Genomic DNA, 18,248 nt, shown 5'->3' with positions numbered 1-18,248 from the left:
ACAGTATTGACAGGAAAAAACAAAACAAAACACCAATAACCTAGAATTTTATATGGAGGAAAAGTGTCCTTTAAAACTTACAGAGAAAGTAAGGCTGTCTCAGATCAAGCCAGCCAAAAACCAACCCTTGTTGACCTGAATAAGCACACTGACTTTTATCTTAAGAACAAAAAATTCAAGGGAAAGGAGTTAACCCATATGGAAAACACCTTTGAAATTTGTAATTATTGTGTTCATGAGTAGGGTTGAATAAGGACTAGTGAATACATTCTATTTTCTTCTTCTTAAATGATAGTTCCCCAAGGCTTTCTCCTTCACATGGTTTGAGTCATTTCTGTCTGAGATGCCCTGGGCAAAATGAATAAAAAAGCTTCTCCATGACACAGTTCAAGAACTACTGCATAAATCAGGCGGCATGAGTGATCCCATTATCTGGTCATGGATCCCTGGCTGCAAGGAGATTTTGTTAAAGGTAAATCCACAAATGCATCAACATAGGGAGGACCTTCTAAAAGTCAAGCCCTGATTCCAGTAGAAGATCATGGGATGTGTGCAGTGACCCAGGACAGATTGGAGTCCTCTGTTGTAGAAATTTATCACTTGAGGTATAGCTTCTATTTGTCCTGATATTAAAGCGGCAAGAGAATGCCACAAGTAGATAGGAGTGAACAATCCAAGTAACATTTGGAAGAATATGCAGATACTCAAGGGGCAAGAAACATCTCAGCTCAGGTCTCTGGGCCTAAAGCAGAACACCACATTGTTAACTTAAGCATTGGGATTCATGGGCAGTTCCTGAAAATTTACTGTGCCAGACAAAGACCATAGATCTAATAATTGTCATAATGCAAATCGATGTGTAGTTCAGATCATTTATTTTCATCACTAAAATGTAGAGAGCAGAACCTGATATATCTCATATTTTTTGAGTAAATTCAGTTAGGTATAGCATGAGGAATACTGACCCCCCAAATTAAAAGTATTAGCTAAACTATGATCAGGACATATTGTGTTAAGTGCTTTATATGAGTTACCTTAATAAAAAAAAAATCACAAGTTCCTAGAGTAGGCACATTATCCATTCCCATTAGGCTGATGAATCATGAAAGCCTGATATATAATATATACCCAGAAAATTCAGATCAGAGCTCAATCAGTCTCTAGAATCAGTAATTTTTAAAAAATTAACTATCTTCCATTGATAGCCTTGTGTATCCCATATATTATGTTTTGTACTTAGAATGCCTCTAATAGTCTCTTGATTTTTGTACATTTGGATCATAGTACTCTGTGTACATAGTAACAAAGTTATGCTCATGAGAAATGATTTAAAATGTTGATATTACATAGGCAGAAAATGGCAGAAATTATTTTTAGAAAATTATTTCAAAGCCTCCTTTTCACTATGTTACAGTAAGGAAGTGATTGGTACCTGCTGAAAAATTGGTAAAACATGTTTACACTACTTTTTTCTGTCCTGTTGTTTCTGTCCTATTAATTTGTATTTCCAAATGGAAAATAAAGGGTATTTTTAAATCTCTTATTTAAATCTGTCTCAATGTAAAGAATGCCTTCCATTGTAGACTAACCATTAAGTGAGTGAATAGCATGTAATAAATTGGTGTGGGGGGGGATAAGTCAATGATTCATAAGGTTTAATTTACAGGCTCATGAGGTTGCTTTCCAAAGAGTGAAGAGTGAGGTTCAGGTCATTTTTCCATCCCTGCTGTTTCCATATTGCTGTTTTTAGAAGGGTGGAAGCCCTAGGCTCTATGGCAAATATCTGGGAAAGCTCAACTTCGTTGTTGCTCATTCAAATGAGAGTTCTATTTCATTTATAGCATTTGGTATTTCTCCTACTGTATGTATTGCTCAGCAATGATTTAAAATGTTGCTGAAATTTTATGAAATGCTCCAAGAGTGTTAAACTCATGAAGATACACCCTGAGTTCAATTTGTGGTTTAGTTTGCTAGTAGTCTGTGATTCTTCTCAGAAATGACTTGTCTTGTTTGTTTGTTTGTTTGCTTATTATTATTAATTTTGAAATTAAAATTGTTATTTTCCAATGTCTTTTAATCAAGATTTTTGTTGTTATTGTTAATCCTCACCTGAGGATATTTTTACATTGATTTTTAGAGAGTGGAAGGGAAGGGGAGACTCAGAGAGAGAGAAACATTGATGTAAGAGAGACACATCGACTGGTTGCCTCCTGCAAGTGCCCTGGCCAGATAAAGCCTGCAATCAAGGTACACACCCTTGACCGGAATTGAACCCAGGACCCTTCGGTCCTTGGGCTGACATTCTATCCACTAAGCCAAACCAGGTAGGGCTTAATCAAGATTTTTAACATAAAATGTGGATGTCTAAATTCTTTAAAGAAAATTTAAAATGTGGACACACAAATTTGATTGTGGCTAAAAGGATGTGTCTTAGGGTTGATTGGCCTGTGGTCATATTTGTCCTGTGTATTGTAATCTTGGGAAAGTTATTCATATTCTTTGTATCTCAGCTTCTTCTCTGTGAAATGGATTTAATTGCAACATCTCACCCAAAGAGTAAATTCCCTACTACATGTACAGTACTTTAGAAATTGCTTAGTTCAGAGTAAGTGCTGAATAAATGTTAGCTGTTTTGATTGCCCCTGTTAGAAATAGTCAACACTTTTGAGTTTATTTGGTCACAACCAACCTATTATGCATGTTTCCCACACTTGCTTAGATCCAGTAGGCATTTAAATTTGTAAGCCCTTCTCTAGGTTTGAGTATTTTGTTTAATTTCACTTTATTGGGATTGAGCTGCATAAGGCTGGATTCATTGTATTCTAACTCTATTCCTTGTATTCTAACTATTATCATCACACCATTATCAACATACTTCTGATTTATCTTTCCTCTTCAAATCCAATGATTCTTTTCTTTCATACTCTAATAGAAAACTAACTACTTTCGGTAAATTGTAAAACTTTGAGTTGGTAATATTTTAAAATTTACAAAACCTTTGTAAAAAGTTTCTATCTACCCTTCACTAAGTCTCTCCTATCGTGAAAAATCTCAAATAACCATATGACAACTATCAAAATTAAGAAAATGATATTGGAAGACGACAGTTAAGTAACCATAGACTGTTCAGATTTTACCAATTTCCCCACTGATATCCTTTCTTGTTGTTCTGAGATCCCATCCAGGAGTCATAGTTCCTTTTATTTGAGGATGGTATTTAGAATCAAATATCTAAACACTAAGTACACTTATTGCTATTGGGGTGTCATTGATGCTAGACCTTCTCAGCCAACTGACATGGATCACATATGCATGTATAATAACACATGCATTTATAGTTTTTGCAGTCTATTTTTTCTAAAATATTTTTATTGATTTCAGAGAGGAAGTGAGAGAGAAATAGAAACATCAATGATGAGAGAGAATCATTGATTGGCTGCCTCCTGCACGCCCTCCACTGGGGATCTAGCCCACAATCCTGGCATGTGCCCTGACCAAAAATGGAACTGCAACCTCCTGATTCATAGGTTGATGCTCAACCACTGAGCCATGCTGGCTGGGCTGTAATCTATTTAAATATGTGCGAAACTTTCAAAATAGTGTTTCTATTTATTATATATGGGGTGTAGGTGTAATATATGTTTGTGAACATATTCATGTGTTATATATATGTTAACATACTCCCACATATATATGTAAAACTGGATTTTCAATCTCTATAGGTGGCTATATACCAATAATGTCGATTGATTCTGAATATAAATTCAATATGTGTAAATACAACATGAAGTATCAAAACACTATTCAGTATTTAAATAAATGCACATGCCACAGTTTATTTACGGATTCTACAAATGACAGAAATCATGTTTGTCTCCATCTCTTAGTAAGAATGTGATTGATGAAGGAGAAGGCACCACCAACACATCAGTGTTTATACTAGTCGATACGATCAGAGAACTACCTCATTGTACAGAGGGATATCTAAGTTGAAATCCTACCTCCTGTCATTCGTAGTAACAGCTCTCTTAAGATATCCTCACATATGCACCATATGACCATTCCTGACAGTGTCTGGCTGGGATGATTCAACCAAGGGTGCGATGTTTGCCTCTAGCAAATATACATACATCCTTAAGGCCATTGCTCTTTGAAATGGCACTCAGGGGCTATCTATGCTCTCACTTTCTCAAGCATTATCAAACTTTGTACTCTACCAAAATGACAATGCAAAGTGATTGGCCTTTGTTCTGTAATTTCTTTTGTTGATTGTACTTTTTGTCATGGACTTGTCATACTTTCGTATTCCCTTATGCGACTTTTCTATTCATACAAAGTACCTATTTCTCTTGATTTCCCATCATATTCTTGTTTTGCAGCAAAACCTTGTAAAATTCAAGTTATTATTCACTTCCAGTTTTAAATTCTGCAAATAACTTATTCTGACTTGACATATGTCTGTTATATTTGTCTACATTTTCATTGTCTTAAATATAAATTCTTAAATTTAATGGAGATTAAGCCATCTTTTTTTTCCTATATAGTTTGTGTTTTTCAGGGACTGATACAAGAAATCCTTTCTAAATAATGCCATTATTATTCCATCTCTTACCTTAATAATCCTAAATTTCATATTTAAATCTGCAAACCCTTGAAGTAAGATTTTTACATGTTGGAAAATACATAAATATTTCCCATATAATGAGAGCTCTCTCAATGTCTCCTTAACACATCTGTCATTTCCTGAGTGAGTGTGGATCCTCTATCTTTATCATAATCTAAGTTCTCACACATCTAATGTTCTGGTTCTGGGTTCCATTTTATTTTTGTCTATTTCAGCAAAAGCATGCATTTTTAATAATACCTTTGGAGAATGTTTTAAATGTAACAGAGCAAAGCTATATTTGCTCAAAATTTTCATGATTGTCTTGAGGTTCCATGAGCCTCTTTTCCCTACTTAAATTTTCCCAAAAAGGCATTCCAAATTTCATTAGACTTCTAAATACTTATAAATTTATTTGAAGGAGAATTGGCAACTTTGAAATATATTAAGTAATCCTGTTCATCAACATGTCATATCCCTTTTTCCATTAACAGTGTTTTTTGCTGGTTTTGTTAATCAACCTTTCCAGTTATCACAATCTTATAAGCTCCTCAAAAATACTTATCGCAGCCTCTCATAATTATATTCTAGATAGTACATACTAGTACCTACTGCTAAATTCATGAATATTATGATATAACCCTAATTAGCTCAAAGAATATTTTTATGTTCATTCAAAAGACTAGAGTTCAAGTTATAATTTTTTCACCAGCTAGTTATAACTTTGTAAAATGTATATATGTATATTTATATATATATATATACATATATATATCACTTTTCTTTATATAATAGATTAAAAAGATATTCAATGGTTTACTGTAAAGTTCTGGTCAAAATATCTACATATCTAGCATGTAGTAGACTTTCACCAATGCCTAGTAATAAAGAATAAGAATAAGAATAAGAATAAGAATAATAGGTATTATTCTTAGTATTCTCCTATTTACTTCCAGGCTAAATTCTGCATGAACACTGACCTTGATGATATCAGACATATCAACTCATCTTATGTTCACTGTGATACTAATGCTATCTCTGATTGTCTGAAATGGTCACCCACTGGTGCTACAACATGATATATTCATGCTAGTGTTTTTTGGAGAGTTTTATATGCCAGATCTGTGATAAATCAACTGTATGAAAAATATGAATCAAAAGGAGCAATGCCCTATGCATTAGATGCAAATATCAGTACTATTTTATAGAAGATTAAACGTTGCCCCAGCAATTTTAATTAGTGCCCAATTTCACATGGCTTGGCCTGAGATTTAAACTCAGGTCTGCCTACATCCGGAGCTTTCGTACTTAAATACTAGGCAGAAGTACTAAGCAAGATTAAACAAGAGCGTTCTCCTTCTGCCATAATTATTGTGGAATGAAAGCCCATTGAGACAAAGTTTTCATCCATTAGTGGGAAAGAAGGGGGCATTTGTAGTTTAATCCCCAGCAGCAGAACATCTTCAAGAACAATTTCCTGTTGTCTGAGGGTTCTCTTTCATTGAAGACCTTTCTCTCCTTTGTTCTGTTTAAGTGTCTCAGCTTACCATTACCATTCTTGTAGGAAACAAAGAGAAAAGCAGGAGGGGAATGGCATTTGTTTATGGAAAAGCATCTCTGAGGTGCTGTCAGCTCAGCCTCACGCATTGAAGGATTTACTATGTGAGGGGGGATTTAATGCCAACACCTTGGGACCCATTGCCCAACCACGGGCTCTGTCAGGAAAACGTATGCAGCCGCTGGGAAAACGCAGGCACTTTCGCCAGAACTTTTTAAGAGTCAGAGTTTGAAACTTGCATGCGTTTCAAAGTGTCTTATTGCCTTCGCCTGCATTCCCGGGACAGCGGCCATAATTCATTCGCACGCATTGCAGCACTCACTCCTGATTTGTGGTGCATGGGGCCATAAACTCTATGACATACTTTTTTATTAGGTTTAATATAAATTACTCACTAAAGATTACACTCAGGTTGCAAAATGGTAAACATGTTTTGGTCAAGATACCCATTCATCCTTTTTTTTTGCTTTCAGTTCTTGTGTTTAGTATATTATTTTCCCCCTGCCTGCTCAGAATAATGTTGCCAATGGATTTAATATAATATTACATGATTCTGTGTGCGTACCCTGAAGAGAGAGACCAGGTCAGGGTCATATGTCTACAGTAACCAGGGAGACTGTGTTCAAAGCTCAAAGGAGGATTAGAAAGCAAGTCAGTCTTGGATGCAGGCGACCTGAGTTCTAGTCCTGGCTCAACCAATAAACAGATGATTTAGACACAGAAGTCACTTTTCTTCTTTGTCCCTTAGTCACCACCATCCCATCCTTCGAGACATGAATGGAGGTCATACTTTTCTAAAAATGTCAATCATTAGTGCTTCCAGACCCTATCCCAGTACCTCTGATACTCTCCCCAAGATGTCTGTATGTTCCCAGCAGTCCTGTGTTCTCCTGGTTAGGAAGGTCTATTTCCTTACTTGACTATATTTTTAAATTCTTATCGGCTTTGTGTCTTGAGGCCCTCTTTTCTCACATAATTTGTCTACTCTGTTGTTTTATTTCTCCTCCAATTTATTTCTCCACCTTAATTATTTCCATTCCCCCTCCCCCCCTCCCTCACCTGCTGATCTCTCTCCTGTCCTATTCCTCTCTGCCTTTTCACCCATAGCATTCATCACTTCTAGGAGAGCACACCTTGCAGACATTTATTTATTATGGAATTGTTTTTCTGTCTTCACTCAAAATCGGAATAGAATTTAAGCTACAAAAGGACAGTGCTTTCTGTCTTTATTTTTCACTGATGGATCCAAACAGTTCTTTCCTCACAATAGTCACTCAATAAATATTTGATCCATGAATAAAAGAACAGATTGCTGCTGAGAAACTCTAAATTCTCCTCCTATGCAGAGCAACTCAGGACACATCACCATAGTCCATTAAATCCGAAAGTGGTTTTTCCTTTTTTTTGTATTGTTGTTGTTGTTCTAGTTTTCTTTTTCTTAAACAAAAGTCACCATTCTTTTAAAAAATATATTTTTGTCGATTTCAGAGAGGAAAGGAAAGGGAGAGAGAGATAGACACATCAATGATGGGAGAGAATCATTGATTGGTTGCCTCCTGCACGCCCCATACTGGGGATCGAGCCCGCAACCTGGGTGTGTGCCTGATGGGAATAGAAAGAACTGTGACCTCCTGGACCATAGGTCAATGCTCAACCACTAAGTCCCAATGGCTAAACCTGATTATTTAATTTTTCATCAATTCTCATCTCTCTGATTTAATTCCTATCCTTTTATCTTCTCATTTATGTATGGGTGTACCTTGCTATTTTACTTTATTTCTAGCTCCATTCCATAGTGGCTAGTGGCACAAAATCTGGTGTCAGACGATCAAGATTCCAATCCTTGGTCAGCCACCTACTTGGTGAACAATGTAAACTATTAACATGGTATATTTTAATATCCAGCATGGCAAATTCATTTCACCAATATCACAGTATTTTTTAAAAAAATATAGAGCATTCTATTTTGTTCTTATTCCACATGAAATGTAGAGTATTTATAAAATTGCTTCTAAATCCCATTCACCCCACTGTGATTTTAATTGGAATTATATTAAATCCATGTATCAGTTCCTGAAAAATCAAAAATTTTATTGGTATTAATGACCACTAAATCTAGCAAGAAATATAGTATGCCTCTCAATTCATTAAAATATGTTATGGTCCCTAAACAAATTTTGTGTGTTCTCTATATGTGTCCACACATTTCTTGTTATTTTTAATCTGCATTTTACTTTGCAAAGGAAGTCTTTGTTATGATATGTAACTGGTTCTTGCGGATATGGAGGAAAGTGTTGCGTTATCTTTATGCATATTGCATCTCCCAAATGCCATGGATTTCACTTTTTACTATAATTGGTTTCCAGTTGTTTCAACTGTATCTTCCAAAATGACTATCACACCATCTACAAATATTGACATTTGGCCTTTCCTTCTATCTTCACATTTGTTTCTGTCCTCCGAGCAATTTACAGTGTTATAATACTGTAAGTTACAGCACATATTACCCATCATTTATTATATCCTGATTCCAATATGACTATCTCAAGATTCCCCCCCACACACACTTCCCTTGAATGAAATATAGACTTTCATCATTCAATGTTGCTTAGAAATAACATATTCCTGTCTTATTTTATAGGGAAGAAAATGAAAGACAACAGGTATAATAAATAGTCTAAAGCTACATAGAAAACTAGAGGAATGAATTTACTTATAACCCAGTTTCCCTTAGTTGAAGCAGCCTATTTTCGGTACCTATTCTGAAGCAATCCAATAAATAAGCATTCTGTGCACCTTTCCCATTCTTTTTGAGTTCGTGTTTTAGTAAACCAATGCAGTTTTTAGTAACTCTTGCAGAAACAGCAGTGGGAGAGCTGGTTATACTCGGTGGTGTGGGAGGGGACATTCTTGGGCTTTCCCAAGATGTAAAAAAAGAATTACTTTTATGCATTTATTGTCAAAATAAACTAGACATTACAATTAGCCACTCCCAACCTTGATCCATAGAGAAAGGGTAGTAAAATAGGATTAATCACTAAGTCAAGCTCCATTTCAAAAATTAAGAATAGCTCTTGCTAAATAAAAACATTCTATCCTTCTGCTCACTACGTTTTCACATGATTTTCAACTTTCTGATGTGGTATACACGTCCCCGAACTCTGAGAAAGAAAGGTGCTCTGTGAGATTCATCAACTCACTCCAGCAATGAACTTGAAAGGATTCCAAATGTCTGTGTGAGATAGAATGATACTTAAGTCTGTCTTTCTGGTGCATGTGCTTTCTGTCCTTATCTAGTTAAAACTGCTAGCACTTAACAGTCATTTGCATATTACATAGACATTTCCCCCTGATATTTTTAATCTTTGACATCTCGTGTCATTATTAAACCAATCACCGTAACACCTACTTCAAATATGGTACATTATGTCTCTTGAGTTTATCAATCATAGAACAATCTCCGTCCATCATCTCATGAATTATTGCAAAACTCTCTGATATGTGTACCAAAAAGGCAAAAGTAGTCTCTTGTCTTTGAACTTTTGAAGACAGTCGCATTAGGGCTGAACTGAACTGTACAGCACTCTCGTGTCAATGATAAAGACATCATTCAATGACTCCACTCAATCCATTTGACTTACAGTTAACCCCATAACTTTCGCTATTAACTTTACTTTCTACTTGCTTTAATAGTTGACACTTACACATCCTAAAAGATTGGTAGGATCTTTGAGAGAATTAAAAATCAATGCGTACAAGGTTTGCCAGAGTGGGGGATGTGAAATTAGGGTATAAATCAGAATGATTTTTAGTGAAACTCAAGATGGTTTTTGATGGCATCCTGGCAAAGGCAATAATTAACCTTGAATCTTATAGTGAGAAACTAATTCTCATCTCAGCTTTCTTTCATTCCCTCTGGATACATCAAGGAGAATGAATCAGTATGTTGCTAATGTGTCTCCAATACATTTCTAACACTTGCTATTATAATCAAGATAGAGTGGACCTCAGACTTGAAGCCTTATGCTGGAGCATGATAAAGATATATAGTTTTTTTCATTTAAAAAATTTTAGTAATCTTATATCTAAGGTAAGGAACTATGGTTGCTTTCCATTCATTGTAATGATTTAAAATTTCTTTTTAAATATGTTTATAATTTAAACAGCAATTTGATTTACAAATATCAACAAAAATAGTAAAGATATTATGGGGAAATAGTACAAATCATAATGACAGTATGACAATGACTAAAGTTTAGAAAAAAAAACTGACCCAATATAATACACTCATTTTATAATTGAAAGACTGAATTTTTGAGCAAACAGAATTGCTATGTACTCAAGGTGTCTCCTCCTTATTCATATGTTGAAACCCTAACCCCTGTGCCTAAGAATATGACTGTATTTGGAGACAGTACCTTTAAACAGGTTCTATAGGTTACATGAGTCATATGAGTGAGGATTATGGGTTCCTCAGCCAATCTTACTGGGGTTCTTATAAGAAGAGGAAATTTGTAGAAACAGAAGAGACACTGGGCATGCGGGTGCACAGAGGTGACAAGGAGGCCATCTGCAAGCCAAGGAGAGAGGCTTCAGGAGAAACTAAACCAGCCAATACCTTCATCTTAAATTTCTAGCATGCAGAACTGAGATAAAGTAAATACCTGTTTTTAGGCCACCTGATCCGTGGTATTTTGTTATGGCTGCCTGAGCTTACTAGTGATGGTGGACAACATTTCAGTCATAGCAGAAGAGTCCCAATTTGAACATGTTTCCTCATGCCTTCTTTTTTTTTTAAAATATATTTTATTGATATTTTACAGAGAGGAAGGGAGAAGGATAGAGAGTTAGAAACATCGATGAGAGAGAAACATCGAGCAGCTGCCTTCTGCACATCTCCCACTGGGGATGTGCCCGCAACCCAGGTACATGCCCTCGACCGGAATCGAACCCAGGACCCCTCAGTCCGCAGGCCAACGCTTTATCCACTGAGCCAAACCGGTTTCGGCTCCTCATGCCTTCTTAATCCCTCATTGAGAGTTCTTTGTGTGCTCTGTGTTTATAGAGTGTCTTGGGGATTCCAGACGGAAATGAAAATAAGGTAGTCTCTGGCCTTGCCTATATTTTAAATATATTAGGAATAATAAATAATAATTTTGTACAGACCTGCTAAATAGATTTAATGTGAATGTATCTGCTTTTGTCAAAATCTTCCTGATTATGGATGGAACTTATACTAGCTCAGTAACGACTACCAGGGGTTCTCAACTGGAACTGATTTGGTTCCCCAGGGAACCTTTGGCAACATTTAGAGACACTTTAATTTGATAAGACTGAAGGTGGAGGCCCTGGCCAGGTAGCTCAGTTGGTAGGAGCAACATCCTGATATGCCAAGGTTGTAGGTTTGATCTCCAGTTAGGGCACATACAGGAATCAACCAATGAATGCATAAATGAGTAGAACAACAAATGTCTCCTCCTCTCTCTCTCTCTCCCTCCGTTCCCCTCTCTTGCTCTTTTTCTTGCTCTCTCTCTCAAATCAAATCGTAAAACAAGACTGGGGGTGGATGGGGGTGCTAATGGCATTTCTTGCATTGAGGTCCTGGAGACTGCTAAACATCCTGCCATACACGGAACCACCACCACCACCACCATCACCACTACCCCCCGCCAACAAACAATTATCTGGTCTAGATTTCAATAGTGCTGAGACTGGGAAACTGATGTAAAGAGAACAGAATGGTAAAAAGTAATTAGACTCAAGACTGTATGCATTTAAGATCCATCCTCTGGGCCATGTCATAGAACGTCAATGCAGAATTGAAGACTGAAAGCATGGCCCCTTGATTAAAAGGTTCTCTAGTTGCTTCTTTATAAAAGAGAATAGTAACAACACCCATATCTTTGTACATCCGATACATGAGCATGAGGGGATGTGTGTACAGGGCATGTAGACTGCTGTAGGTTATCTATTATTTCAATTATGTTACCCTGGACTGCCAACTTTTAGAGAACTAGAACTTACCTATCAGTATGGCTTAGGTCCTGGGCATGAAGCTAGAATAAACTACACAGTTAGTGAGTAAGTAGATATATGAACTAATCCTTGGTTTAAGCTCCCTAATGTATTTCATCATTTGTACTATCCAGAGCTAACATCTATCTGTTGTAGGTGATAAAATATTATCTCAGCATTGGACATAGGGTAAGATAAACTATATGATATTAAACTGTTATACTTTTTTTGAATGTTTGCTTCCATTGGAGGGGTCCCCAGAAACCCTTGCATTTGTGAATAAATGTATAACTTAATTCCTAAATTAACTCAGGCAGTTGCAGAAAATATTGAATTGGTGGTCATAATTTTTTAAATCTATTCTTTCTCTCTTGAACAGTGGTTGGTTTGTGATCCTATTGGGATTCCCCAATGCTGTTCATTAAAATTCTGTGTTTTATAACCTGTGTACCTCCTGCCTCCCATATGCCTCTTGAGTAAAGAGAAGATATCCTTTAATACTCAGTTATACTCCTTAGGACCTACCATCCAATAATGTCACTGAGTGACTCACATGCATTGGTAATCCTAACACAAATAAAGAATAAATATATCTGATACTATTTTCAAACGTACAATGTACATGCACCTGGAATTCAATAGACTAGGTTTCTTTTTTATTCTTAATGCATAATTTAAATGTATACACTAGCAATATAGAATTATTTCTCTTTATAGAGGGGTGTGACTATGAAATATATATGTATATGTATATAATACTATATTCAAAATAATTCTAGCTAACTTTTATTGGACATGTATTGTTTGCCTGATGTTATTAAGCATTTTATAGGAAACATTTCCACCACTCTATGAACTTATATGATAACTATTCACATTTTTCCAATGAGAACACTAAGCTCAGAGTCAGTATCTTACATAGAGTTATATAGATATTGAGTAATGAAACTTAGATTCAATTTCAGACACAAATATGCTTTCTTTAATACAGGGAAAGCAATGAATTAATACTCCTATGCTAGTATCACATGGACAGTAAAAATAAAACACAAGAAAATTCTAAGGATGTAAGCACTAATGTTAAAACATTTTGTCAGAATTCGAAAGCAATTCCATATTCTGAGACACCAGACCTGTATTTTCCAAGGTAATCAGTTTTCGCAATCTGTCTGGTGTTATTGTTATGCTGCTGTTTTCTGTTCTGTATATGAATAGGCCCAAGCCTGGTTTCTCAGTGGTTAGAGCATTGCCCCAAGGATTGAAGGATCTCAGGTTCAATTCCAGTCAAGGGCATGTACCTGGGTTGCAGGTTCCATCTCCAGCCCTGGTGGGGATGCATGTGGGAGGCAACCAATTGATGTGTCTCTCTCGCATTAATGTTTTTCTCTCTCTCCCCCTTCCACTCTCTCTAAAAATCAATTGAAAAATCCTCTAGGGTGAGGATTAACAACAACAAAAAAGCAGATAAATAGATGCATCAATTTTCAGTAAGAAGCTTAATAAAGGGGGAACAATTTATAGAGAATTGATTGTGCCATGTGGAATTATTGAAATCTGAGCTCAAATACTGAAAACGTCATTTAGTAATTCTGTGTCTTTGGAGAGTGACTTTCAGTTTCCTCATATTGATAACTAGCAATAACTATTTATGGAATATTTGTGTAAAGAATTAATGAATTGCTATTTGCTATGTGCAAAGGCAAAAAAGCAAAACAAAATAAAGCATGGTTTCTGACATGTACAGTAAGTGTTTTGTAAAAATTATTGGTCTTTCCATCATTCTATACATCTAATTTTCAATTACTTCCCAATCACCTCATTTAAATCCTGCATATATGCTTGCCAAGATTAATTGTCTTTTAATGCAAAAACCCTGCCAACGCGGAGGTAACAAATCTAAAAATGCAATAAACCTTCAACTAGAAATCACCTCTACTCCAACCGGAGTTGTTTAGCTGCTACTTTTGTATGGATTTTGGACAGATTTCTCTGGTCTCCAGGGAGTCACATAGCACTTAAAACCTTTACCAGCATTTGATCGTTATATATCTTCCTTTGCCTTTTAAAATTTATATATAACTGTCTCCATAAAATAGGTTAATGTTTTTCAAATTCGCCATAACCGTCAAACAGTGTATATTTCTTAAAGCAGGTAACTTGGGATAGCGATGAGTTAAGAGATGGATTGAAATAAATTGGTTAACTGTTGCTGCCAGAGATGTTAGAATTTATTCTTTCACTTGAAGTGAGAAGTTCAGTGGCATAAAACGTGATAATAACTTTGATGATGCTTCACTTGAGGGAGCATAATAGATGAGAAAGAAAATAGTTCCTGGAGTCAAGAGCCCTGGTTGTTATCCTAACATAGTTCAGTGAGTGATGAGGGCAAAAGAGGAAACTAGGGTGGGGTGTGTAGGGGAAGAGCGCAGGCTCTGAAATCAGGCTGCAGGGGGAATGTGTTGCTTCACTCTCCTATTATTTCTATGACTTTGAGCAAATTTCTAAATACATCAAGTCAATCTTGGTTCTAAATCAATAATGATTTATTTGGGATCCCAAGATAAAGGCAAAGAAAGTAGGCAGATGCAAGCAGAAAAGAACCAAATAAATTCAGCATTCAGGAGACCCTCCAGAAGGTACACATTGCGTTGGCAGATTCCTTTGCTGCTGGCTACTGTTTACATGGAAGTAGATAGACGTGTGCGTGTGTGTGTGTGTGTGTGTGTGTGTGTGTGTGTGTGTGTGAAAGAGAGAGATTACTTTGATTTCCAACAATGCTTCTTAGCAGGCATAAGTTTCTCTTTTTCTGCTCTTGAGACTGTGTTTTACAGTGAACCAAATGAGCATGTAGAAGCTTTTTCATGGCCATGAGACTGAAAAGAGAAAAAAAAGTGAGAAAAGAAAAGTCCACTGCATACGACTAGACACTAAATGATGCCCAGACAAGACAGGAGTGATTATTGGCCACTCCAGGCACCAGAATGTTCAAGGTTGTCAAATCGAATCAGCATTCCTCTGCAGAGTGTCTCTCTGAATCTAGTAGCTACAACTGGATCCCAAAGTTGCCAGAGTTTCTGTCTTCTGATCTCATTATACAAACCACTAAAACAAGCAAAGGAATGACTCCCAAACACTTTCATGTAGTGAATGGCAGCAGGGGAAAGTCTGCCTTTGATATTCTCTTGTTCAGCATACCTAACTCACTTTGTGCCTTTCTTTCAAAAGCAATTTAATGGGGTTGTCTTTCTTTCAAAGGCAATATCACAGGGGTGTTATTGGCAGGTTTCTCTCTCTCTCTCTCTCCCTCCCTTCCCCCACCTCTGTATATGTGAGTGTGTGCATGTAATAAGAGAGACAGAGAGACACAGACAGAACTGAAGACAACTCTAATTTTTAGGACAAATACTGTTGTGTTTGCCAAAGCATGCTTGTAATTAAGCCATGATAATATTGCCTAAGAACATAGGGCTACATCAGTATAGCTTCTGTATGCAACAAGGTCTGGAGTCTACCATCGAACATTACTCTTATTTCACAGTCATTCATTTAGGTATTGAGCAATATTTCTCGCACACCCAGAACTTGTAATTTCTTGCTGGAGAGTGGGGTGAAATCCAGTCAAGAACGACACGAAGTGTAAACCATGAAGAGCGCTCTGCTCCTGAAGAATTTATGACTGAAAAGGGAAACCCAGCCTTCATGCAGCTAAGGATGAATAAAGGATACATTCAACTGGCCACCAAGGACCATGGGATCATCCTGACTAGGAGTTGGGGGCATGAAGGCAACAGATGCCAGAGGAAGTTTTGCATCAAAGTTGCATTTTCACCAGGTGAACTGAGTAAAGATTGGTAAGAGAGGGTCTGAGAGCAGAGCCTTATAAAAAGGGGTGGGGCCATATGCAGAGGTTTGAAATGTTAAATTGAAAATACAACAGCAAGGAAGAAATAATAAGCAAATCGGTGTGTCCTAAGCCATTGACTTTCTGAAGGACTTCACTAGAGGAGATGATACTAGAATTATTTAGAACTAGGGCTGTATTGGGGACAAAACAACAACTATGAACTTTCACAATTTTTCTGTACTCAAAAGGGATACAATGAAATCACTTTGCAATTAGGCTGTGATGGGGTCCATCTACTCTTGCTGAGGTTTAAGGCAGTGTGTGCCTTTGGAATTTTATTTATGTTAATTCAGGGTACTTCTGTTTTCATTCATGATTATTTTGTTAAACTTTCATGGCAGTCGACTGTTTTTGCTGCGGTATGTATGATGTGGAGTACTTGAATCATTACGTGGGGCTTTGATTAATGAATTGAAAACTCAAACCCAGACAGCTTCTGTTTCTCTCAGTACTGCTGAGCATTTTCTAGGAGTCAAACACCATTAATGAATCGAGTGGGCACTTCTTGGTGCTTTATTATTCAGCAGTCATCTTATTTGTTAAGAATTCCTAAGAGTACTGAAGTGGAATATGAAAGAGGTGGATATTTTTTTAAAGTGTTTTTTCAGGAAGACAAGTCCCAGAAACATTTAGTGAGGGTCCAATGTAATGAAATTCAAAATTATAGTTTAGAAGTTAGATAAAAGTTATTGGGTATTCATACCAAGTATGAAACTTTGCAAAAAAAATGTCATTATCAATATCTAGTATATACATGTAGGATGTTTAGAGCCAAAAAAAGTTTGAAATGGCCTCAAAAATTAGCACAAAATAGGCCTAAAAATAGATGATGATGATGATGATGATGATGATGATGGTGGTGGTGGTGATGTAGACAATGATATTGGTGATGATGATGGTGCTAGTGATGATGCTGGTGATGGTGATAATGATGGTAATATTGATGATGGAGATGATAATATCTGTGACAGCACTTTCTCTATTATGATAACTGTTCTAAATATTCTCTCTATAACATTCAACACCATCAATAACCTTATGAGGTAGATCTTATTTTTAATATCTCTATTTCACTGATGAGGAAACTAGACACAAAGAGGTTGAGTTATTTGCCCGAGGTTCTATAGCTTTTATATGCAGACCTGGCAGAACCACAATTCCAACTTCCATAGTCTGATCCCAGAGCATGCCTTTAAATCATTTGTTCTGATGCTCTCCATGAATATGGTTACAGGAATAAATTGTGAAAAATAGCTGACACTATAATAGTAGCTAATATATTTGGTTAGAATATATGCCAGGCACTATACTCAAGATTCCACAGACACTAACATTTTCAATCTTTAAAACACACCTGTAAGGTAAATACCATAGCCCTCCCCGCACCCCCCACCCAATCCATTACACATATGAGGTAACTGAGGCTCAGAGGTTCAATAACTTGTTCACAACCAGTAAATGTGAGAGATAGTTTTCAATCTCACAACTACTTCCCTTGGAGCCATCATCCCTAATGCTACACTTTCCTGAGTGAATCTTGGCCATGTGTGTCTCAGAGACCACACATTACCTCATACACTAAGAGACCAAACTATATCACTTATTTTTGAACCCTTTCCAGAGTGAAAGGAGCGAATTGTCACCATTACTTCAGGAAAATAGGCATAAATTGGATCTTCCCTAGATAAAAGCAGAATGTATAGACTTTCTTCAGATAGACTAGTCACAAAGCACTGGACCCCAGATATAAAGATCTGTGTTAAAATAACTCACAGTTAAAATCTGTGAAAAATCATTCCATTCTGTGCTAATGAATTATTCTATTTAGACTGCAATTCCTTCACCTGACAATGAGGCAGAGTCTTAGTCAGTTTGGGCTTCCATACAAAATACAGTTGACTGGGTGGCTTATAAGCAACAGAAACATATTTGTCATAGTTCTGGGGGTTGGAAGTCCAAGATCAGGGTGCCAGCCTGACCTGGTACTGCTGAGGGCCATTTCTGGCTTGTAGACTGTTGACTTCTTGTATCCTCAGCTGTCAGAGAGAGGGCAGGAGAGCTTTCAGAGGTCTCTTATAAAGTCACTAATCTCAGCCATGAAGACTCCACACTCATGACCTAATCACCACCCAAATCTAACACACTGGGAGGTAGGGTTGCAGCATTTG

The sequence above is a fragment of the Myotis lucifugus genome, unplaced genomic scaffold (assembly GCF_000147115.1).
Source record: "Myotis lucifugus unplaced genomic scaffold, Myoluc2.0 scaffold_179, whole genome shotgun sequence".
NCBI lineage: Eukaryota > Metazoa > Chordata > Mammalia > Chiroptera > Vespertilionidae > Myotis > Myotis lucifugus.
The sequence above is the reverse complement of the archived record's forward strand: the minus strand, read 5'-3'. Positions refer to the sequence as shown.